The 9,670-nt window shown below is 38.7% G+C and overlaps 1 gene segment (V, D, J or C); it reads left to right on the forward strand.

Annotated features, from left to right (window-relative positions):
- Nucleotides 1-8,936: 8,936 nt before the first annotated feature.
- Nucleotides 8,937-9,425, forward strand: LOC307127932 (T cell receptor alpha variable 38-2/delta variable 8-like). The segment is given in 2 exons: nt 8,937-8,976; nt 9,058-9,425.
- The last annotated feature ends 245 nt before the right edge of the window (nt 9,426-9,670 follow it).

The raw sequence follows: 9,670 nt of genomic DNA on the forward strand, positions 1-9,670 counted from the left end.
CATCAACATGTTGCTCTTCTTAACTGGCCTGATCGCTTCTCTTATATGTAAGTGTTCAGTTGTAGGCGGAATATGTGTTTGTCTCTTCTCTTACTTTGTCTTGTTATTAATAAGTGTGTTGCTTGTGTTCGTTTGCTTAATGTACATTAAATTTCCTTGGGTTTGATTCTTGATTTTGAAGATGGCAGTTTTGCGAACATCACACCAGTCCAGACGGAGGTTTATGAGAGAGAGGGAGGACGTGTTCCTCTGTCCTGTAGCTACTCCTCAGCATCCACACTACAGTGGTATCGACAACACCCCGGATCGGCTCCAGAGTTTCTTCTGCTCATTATACATTCCACAGGAAAAGTTTCTCAACAGTCAGACGTTGTGGATCCAGACCCTCGATTCTCTGGAAAACTGAATGAAGAGAAAACCCATGTGTATCTGACGATCTCCTCTGGTAAAGTGACAGATTCAGTGATGTACTACTGTGCCATGGAGCCCACAGTGACAGGAAACACACACACACACACACACACACACACACACACTGCACAAAATCCTGAGGAAACACACACACACACACACACACTGCACAAAAACCTGAGGAAACACACACACACGCACACAGTGCACAAAAACCTGAGGAAACACACACACACACACACAGTGCACAAAAACCTGAGGAAACACACACACACACACACACACACATGGCATAAAAAGTTTGATCAGCTAGTTAACGTGGTCAGATTGGATGTTGACTGGGCTATAGGAATTGAGTTCAGTTGTGGTGGAAAAAAGTTCATCATTCTGAACATCTATACACCCTATGAGTGTTCCAAAAATGAAGATGAATATCTCAACAGGTTGGCTTGTGTTATGTCTTTTATTCAGGATAATGCCTCTACATGCTTTTTTATTGTGGCTGACATGAATGCAGATGTTTCTGATGGTGGCTCTGTATTTGGCAATCATTTAATACAGTTCTGCTCTGATAATGGTTTGATTCTCTCCAGTAAATTGCAGTTACCTGATAATAGCTATACTTACATCAGTGAGGCATGGCACACAACTTCATGGTTAGACCACTGCATCTGCACAGCCGATGCACATGATTCCTTAGAGTCCATGAGGATTAATTATGAATTTGCCACTACCGACCATGTGCCTTTTTCTTTATCAATAAATTTGGGCAATTTACCTACTCTACTGTCTGTGAACAACGATATGTGTGTAGGGAAATTAGACTGGTCAAAATTGACTGCGGAGGATCTTAACGTATACTGTGTTCAGACTGACAAATTGCTGAGTAATATCGAATTACCAATAGATGCAGCTGCTTGCTGTGATATTAATTGTACGAACCTGCAACATGGTATTGAGTTGTGCTAGGAAACTGCAAAATAATAATCCAACTGATTTCTGGAAAGAAATCAAAAGAATGAATAATTGTAAAACATCCTTGCCAACGAATATTGATGGTGTAACCAATTCAGAGGAAATTACTCAGTTGTGGCAAAAACATTACTACGAGCTGTTCAACTGTGTTAAAAGTAACTCTTTTGTAGTGGGCAACATTGACAAAAATGAAGATGTGACTGTCTCTCCAAAAGAAGTTTATGATGCAGTTATGAGGTTAAAAGATAATAAAGCATATGGTATGGATAAGATATCTGCTGAACATTTAAAACTTGCAAGTAGAAAACTCTGTCCTATGCTTGCTATTTGTTTTACTGGGTTTTTAGTTCATGGTATTTTGCCTGATTCTATCTTATCCGTTATTTTAGTGCCTATTATTAAAGACAAAGCAGGCAAAATAAATAGTATGGACAATTACAGGCCTATAGCACTGGCCAGTGTTTTGTCCAAGGTCATTGAGAGGACATTACTGAATAAATTGGAACAGTTTGTCCCGACCTTTGACAACCAGTTTGGTTTTAAACCGAAACATGGCACAGATATGTGTATTTTTGCTCTAAAGGAGATTTTAGAATTGTATAACAGGCGTAATTCCACAATTTTCATGTGTTTTATTGATGCATCTAAAGCCTTTGATCGTGTAAATCATGAAAAATTATTTTATAAGTTACACAACAGAGGAGTTCCCAAATTTCTGGTAAGAATTCTGGCTTTCTGGTATGCTCATCAGTCAATGTATGTAAAATGGGGTAACTTTGTGTCTGCACCATTCAATGTATGTAACGGAGTTAGACAAGGAAGTATTTTGTCTCCCTTTCTTTTTAATGTTTATATGGATGATCTATCAAAGTTGCTAAATGAATGTGGAACTGGGTGTATGGTTGGTAATATGATTATCAACCATTTAATGTACGCGGATGATTTGGTCATTTTTAGTCAATATAGTGCTGGTCTTCAAAAGTTATTGAAGATCTGCTCTAAATATGGCACAGACTTTGACATTAAATATAATGCAAAAAAGAGTAACATTATGATTATCAGGAGCAGGGAGGACAGGAACTTGTTATTTCCCGAATTCTCCCTGTCTGGTAGTGTTCTTAAAGTATGTGATGAGGCTAAGTACTTAGGACATTACATAACTGATGACCTGTCTGATGATAGGGACATTTTTAGACAATGTCGTATGTTGTATGCACAAGCTAATATGTTGATCCGCAAATTTAGTATGTGCTCAGGATCTGTGAAGATTACACTTTTTAGAACATTTTGTACCCCTATGTATACTGCCCATTTGTGGCGCTGTTACAAAAAGAGCAGCATGCAGAAACTGAATGTAGCATATAATGATGGAATGAGGCTGCTGCTTAAGGTGCCAGTTGGAGCAGTGCGAGTCAGATGTTTGTCAGTGCTGGTGTACCCACCTGCTCTGCAGTGTTGCGGAATATCATGTACAGATGTATGTGTAGGCTAACTGACTCTGCAAACAGTATAATTTTAACACTGACGAACCCAACACTAAGTTCAGTCAGATTTTTCTCCAGATTGTGGAACCACTGGCGTTTTAGTTTATATGCAAATTTGTGATATGTATTGTTTGTTTGTTTTTGTGTTTGTATTGGTATATTTCATGTTTGTGTTTTTTGGACCATGTGTGTCCTGAATAAAAGCTTTGATGATGATGATGACACACACACACATGTTTGTTTTTGTGAAATGTGAGGACATTCCATAGGCGTAATGGTTTTTATACCGTACAAACCGTATTTTCTATCCCCTTACACTGCCCCTGCCCCTAAACCTACCCATCACAGGAGACTGTGCAGTTCACTTTCTGTGAAAAAATCCTTGTTCTGTGTGATTTATAAGCATTTTGAAAAGTGAGGACATGGGGAACGTCCTCATATTTCACCCTCTTTTTGTAATACCCATGTCATTATACACATTTGTGTCCTGATATTTCACAAAAACACGCCCACACTGCACAAAAACCTGAGGAAACACACACACACACTGCACAAAAACCTGAGGAAACACACACACACTGCACAAAAACCTGAGGAAACACACACTGCACAATAACCTGAGGAAACACACACACACACACACACACACACACACACACACACACACACACTGCACAAAAACACTAAACTGCAACACTGTAGTTTAATGTCTTCATAAAATATCTGCAAATAAATAAAAACAATCCTTCTCCATACTTTAAATAAATATTTTTGAAAACAATCAATAAATCAATAAAATAGTTTTATGATATAGTATTAAAAATGTTATCATGGGAAAAACTACTCAACTACACAACTCAACAACTAGTCCTACTATTATAGTAACAGGCTAACATGCTCTAGAGTACACATGCATAAGTTTATGCTCAGCAGAAATACAGCACTTATGATATTAGATCGCCACCTGCTGGAAACCTTAGGAACTGTTAACTCATTGAAACATTTGATCTTTTTGTTCTTTGTTGGATCTAGAGGTCTTAGAGAAATGCAGATGATGACAAACCGTTTACATCATTACTTCCTGCCCAACACATTTAAAGATCAACCTCTCCAGAAGCACTGAGACTCCTCTGATGGATCATGGAAAGAGTCCAGATGGCCAGTCAACACATAGAAACATATCTGGCCATTCTCCTTATAGCATCAGGTACAATACCCCGTTCCAGTGCATCATGTATGTGCTTATTCAATATCTATACACATCTTAATTTTAACAAATGTAACTTATTAAAATCATTTCCTCCAGGTGTTGTCTGTCAGGATGGGATTGGACCCAGTGGCCGGAGGACCAGTGTTCTCCACACAGAAGGAGATTCTGTGACTCTGGAGTGCTCATATGAGTCCAGCAGCAGCTATGTTCTCCTTTACTGGTACAGACAGTTCACTAACACACAGCCACAGTATGTGCTGGTGAAAGGCGGACGATCACAGACATATGAGGATATACCAGACCGTCGGTTTGAATCAACTACATCCCAGAAATCCACCTCACTGACCATCACCAGTGTAACTCTGTCAGATTCAGCTCTCTATTATTGTGCTCTGAGAGTTAGAGCCCAGTGACACAAAGAGCCTGAGACGCTTTACAAAAACTCACACACACCATTATTGCTTTGAACAGTGAAATATCAAATGAATATCAAACCACACAAGTCTTTATAAACCACAGAGCTGCAGGATTTGGTAACACCTGCTGGAAATAAACTAAGAGTCGCATGTGGCATACAGTGAACACGAGCTGAAATGGTTAGTTGTAGTGATTCATTTGTATGTTTTATACATTATCAGCATGGTTCTGGATATTAATAACATGTAAATACTTACATTTTAGAAACATTGCTTTTTCTCCATCAACGCAAATATTTCCACATTAAGTCACAAAAGAAGAGCGGCATCTCCCAGCAAACAAACTGTATTTGAACAAATCGATGGAATGATTCAGTGAATCACTCATAAAACAGAACTTGGCTGTGTTTGAAATCGCCCCCTATACCCTCATTCACTATTCCCTACATTAGTCCACTGATATAGTCCACTTCGAAAGCGAGTGAGTGATTTCGGACAGTGCGCCGGAAAGGCTGCCGTTTTTGCAGTTTGTGCTTGTGCTGTTTGCAGCTCCAGTAATAATGAAAAGATTTATCTTGAACTCTGCCACGGAAACTAGCATGTAACCTTAATCAAACAATATCATAATAATTTTAAAAAGGATAATTTATACCTGTATGCATGATATTGGGCTGGACCAGTGCGGTTCGGAAGATGGATGGATGATTGATTCAGCTGTGGGCACTATTTGAGGGAACAGCCATTTAGTGCTGTCCGAAACCATAGTGGACGTTATTAAGTGCACTCATTCAATCCCACAATGCACCACAATAACGAGTTTACAACCGATGTATGCTCGACGGCTAGAGAATACCCATAATGCACTGTGAGAGTCGCGCCGTGCACTGAATGAATTCCCGCGTTTGGCCAGGAGATGGCATCGACCCACACACTTTAAGACCAATGATATTGGACCCACTCACTTTTATCGTCTCTAATTGAGCACATGTCTGTTTACATACCCTGATAAACACTGATTAAACGTGTTAGAAGATTTATTTTCACTTTTCTAATATTTTCTTCATTTTCATTGAAAAAAAAAGCCTTTCCGATCTGATGATGGGAAAAAGGATCAGAGCCAGTTTGGCAAAAGGCGGATTCGAACCTTTGATTAATTTGTGTCAAATCTTGACGCCATGCGTTTTACCCCTACACTATTGCTGCTGATGAAGATTGAGTTTTCCATAGTTCTGTCTGCCTCAACCAGACGTTTAAACAAGCCGATTTATTTAAATATATTTATTGTAAATTGCATCTACTCCAGTAAAATGTTTGTTAAAGGACCCACCGACATTTTTTGCTTCTGATATAGCCTACTATATAGTATGAAATATATACTATACTATATATATATTATACTATAAAATTTGTACATAAAAATATTGAGTCTTTATTTTTTTAATTAAATGCTTATTAGTTACTTTATTATTAATTCCCCTTTCCAAGTAAGTTCAGTGCCACACAAGTAAAGAGCTGTAGGGTTAACTTTAAGCTTGTTGGCTCGTTTTTGGAGTAATGGAGAATGAGGGTACATAGGGCGAATCGGACAGCGGTAAGGTCATTAATTCAGGGTGTTGAGAGTAGGCTACACCGTCTGGTTGAGAGTGAGAGCTATTCAAAAGCATCTCGTTTGCTCTCGAAACACTCTCGCGGGACTTTGCTGTCATACGCCGATCGGGCATCGAACAAGCATATTCTCCAGGGCGTACATCTAGTGTACACTCTTTATTGTGGTGCATTGTGGGATTGAATGAGTGCACTCAAAAACGTCCACTATTGTTTCGGACACCACTACAAATGGATGTACACTCAAATAGTGCCCTATTAAGGGTATAGGGGGCGATTTCGAACACAGCCCTTGTTTTGTTCCTGAATGAATCAGAGTTTTTGAATGAATCGAACGAATGAATGATTCTGTAACATACATCCACTGGAGGCAAGGTTTCAGAACACAAGTGCAGTTTATTTAACTTAAATCTTAACATAAATAAAAATGCAAAACAGGCCTGGCATGGAGGGACACACAATACTAGACAAGAACACATGGCAAGCATGAGGGCTTAAATACACAAGGACTAATGACTAGACAAGGGACACATGTGAACAATGATTAAACAATGAACCAATGACAACATGACACGAGAACACATGAGGGCAAGGGCATCACGTTAACAAGCTGCTGGATGTTCCAAGAACTAGATTTAAAACAAAAGGAGATAGAGCATTTGCAGTGAGAGCTTCAAAATTATGGAATAGTTTGCCAATGGATATTAGAACATCTGAATGTGTGTCTGTTTTTAAATGTCGTCTGAAAACTTATCTGTATTGACACGCTTTTAGTATTCAATGATGTCCTTGTGTAGTTTGGGTTTGATACCTTTTATTATATTTTGTTTCATTATGTATAGCTCTTCATTATGTGTTTAAATGATTGTTTTTATTGTTATTATTGTGTAAAGCACTTTGTGCATTGTAGCGTTAAAAGTGCTATATAAATAAAATTTTACTTACTTACATGACAAACCAGGAAAATATTACAGAGAACATGATAAACTAAGAACATGAAACAAAACCAAAACACACTGTGACAGATTCGATGAAGATACACTATATTGCCAAAAGTATTAGAAATACACACATACATGTATATAGAAAAAATGTTATATTATACATTATACAAAAAAATATTTGTCAGGTAACTGTGCATTTAAACATTACCCTTACAGACAAATCTTCCTGGACAGGAACACCACGGCTATCTCTACTTTGTTCGACCGTCAGAGCGGATCTACACGGTCCTTCCTCTTACCACCAAGGCTATACAGATCTATCCGTCAGAGCAGATCTAAACGGATCGTCCTCGCACCGGAGGGATTTCGATTTATCGCTCCCCCGTCTCTCAACCTCTTCCACCCAGACAGCCTTAACAAAATAAAAAATAATAAAAAATATAAATAAAAAGTATAATTCAAACTAAAAATAAAAACAGGGTTAAATTGAAACTATAAATATAATATAAAAAAAATATATATAAAACCACTATTTGAAAAATAAATTTTCTATTTATATAGAAAATATAAATTCAAGTGCAAGCAGTTCGGACAAAGGAAAGAGCTCATTCATTAAAAGCACAGATGTGTTTTGAGTCTGGATTTGAAAGTGGCTACTGTTGGAGCACATCTGATCTGTTCAGGAAGCTGGTTCAGCTCCGGCTGGCATAATAGCTAAAAGCAGACTCTCCTTGCTTTGAGTGAACCCTTGGTATTTCTAACTGACTTGATCCTGATGATCTGAGTGATCTGTTGGGTTTGTATTTAATCAGCATATATGCAATGTATTGAGGTCCTAGGTCATTGAGTGATTTATATATCAGTAATAATACTTTAAAATTGATTCTAAATGTGACTGGAAGCCAGTGTAAAGACCTGAGGACTGGTGTGATATGGTCATGTGTTCTGGTTCTGCTCAGTGTTCTGTCTAATGGTCTTTATGGGAAGGCCAGTGAGGAGACCATTACAATAGTCCACCCTACTGGTGATGAAAGCATGAACGAGTTTCTCTAAGTCTGGTCAGTGTACAAAGCATCTAATTCTTGATATATTTTTCAGATGATAGTAAGCTGATTTAGTTATTGCTTTGACATGACGACTGAAACTCAGGTCTGACTCCAAAATCACACCCAGATTCCTGACTTGATCTTTAGTTTTTAGACCTTTAGCCTCAAGATATGCGTTCACCTTGAAAACTTCATCTTTGTTTCAAAATGCAATAAGTTTGGTTTTGTCTTTGTTTAACTGAAGAAAGTTTTGGCACATCCAGTTGTTAACTTCATCAATGCATTTACATAGAGAGTCAATGGGGCTGTAGTCATTAGGTGATAGGGCTAAGTAGATCTGGGTGTCGTCAGCATAGCAGTGGTAAGCCATTTTGTTATTTTTCATTATTTGGCTCAGTGGCAGCATGTACAGGTTGAATAGGAGTGGACCAAGAATTGAGCCTTGTGGGACTCCGCATGTCATGGATGTCCACTCAGACTTATGCTCGCCTTCTTAATACCTTTTAATAAAATAAAACATAATTCATATAATAAAGTAATGCAGTCTAACTAAACCCACAACAAATAATTTTGTGTGAATGAAGACTTTGACTATCTTCATGTACTTTACAACAGCGTTTTTTTAATATTCTTTGGCAAAATGTTATTGAAATTTTAACTGCATTTTTGCATTTATGTCAAATAATTGCAATTAGATTGAATAACTGTGATTAGACGATTAATCAATAATCACTACAGGTCTAAACAACATAAGATGTGCAGATTCTGAGGAAGGAGGCGGTGCTTCCGGAGACTTCAGCTCGTCTCTGGTCATGTTGAGTTGTTTTGCTCTGCTTAGACTCACAATGTTTCTGTACACAGTCCTTTGGGTCTTAACCCTTGCAGGTGAGGGTATTACTGAATATATGTTTTTTTTAATGCCAAGCTGTGGAAATTAACTTATTTCTCCTATGTGTTATGTTTAAGATGTCACTCTTGCAGATGCCATTACCCCAGAGCACAGAGAAGTGCATGGAGACGAGTCGGAGAACATCACCCTATCCTGCAACTTCTCCTCGGCATTCAGTCTCCTTTGGTATCGACAGCGTCACACATCCGCTCCTCAATTCCTCATGCTCATCCAACGAAGCTCTGGAAAAGTCCTACAGAGTTCAGACGAGCGCCTGTCAGGAAAACTGAACGCGGAGAAGAATCGTGTCGATCTGAAAATCCCCTCTTCCACCGTACGAGACTCAGCTCTGTATTTCTGCGCCCTGGAGCCCACAGTGACAGGAAATCCAACACTACTGTACAGAAACCTGACCTCAACATGCTCATCGCTCACTGTTAGTTAGAGGAGGAGCTTCAGGAGCCGTCTAAAGATCTCAGGCGCCATCACAGCCCTGCCATTCAGCACAATGCTGCTCCTCACGATGATCCTGCTCGGGGCGGCTGGGAGTGAGTATGACACAATACTGCTTACACAAGACTTAATAATACAACATTTGAACATAAGTACACTGTAAATGACTAAACAGACCCTTCTTCTAATGATGTTTCTCATCATGTCCAGGTGGAAGGTCTGAGAGTCTCATTACAT

The sequence above is a fragment of the Gobio gobio genome, assembly GCF_949357685.1.
Source record: "Gobio gobio genome assembly, chromosome: 6".
Taxonomy (NCBI): Eukaryota; Metazoa; Chordata; class Actinopteri; order Cypriniformes; family Gobionidae; genus Gobio; species Gobio gobio.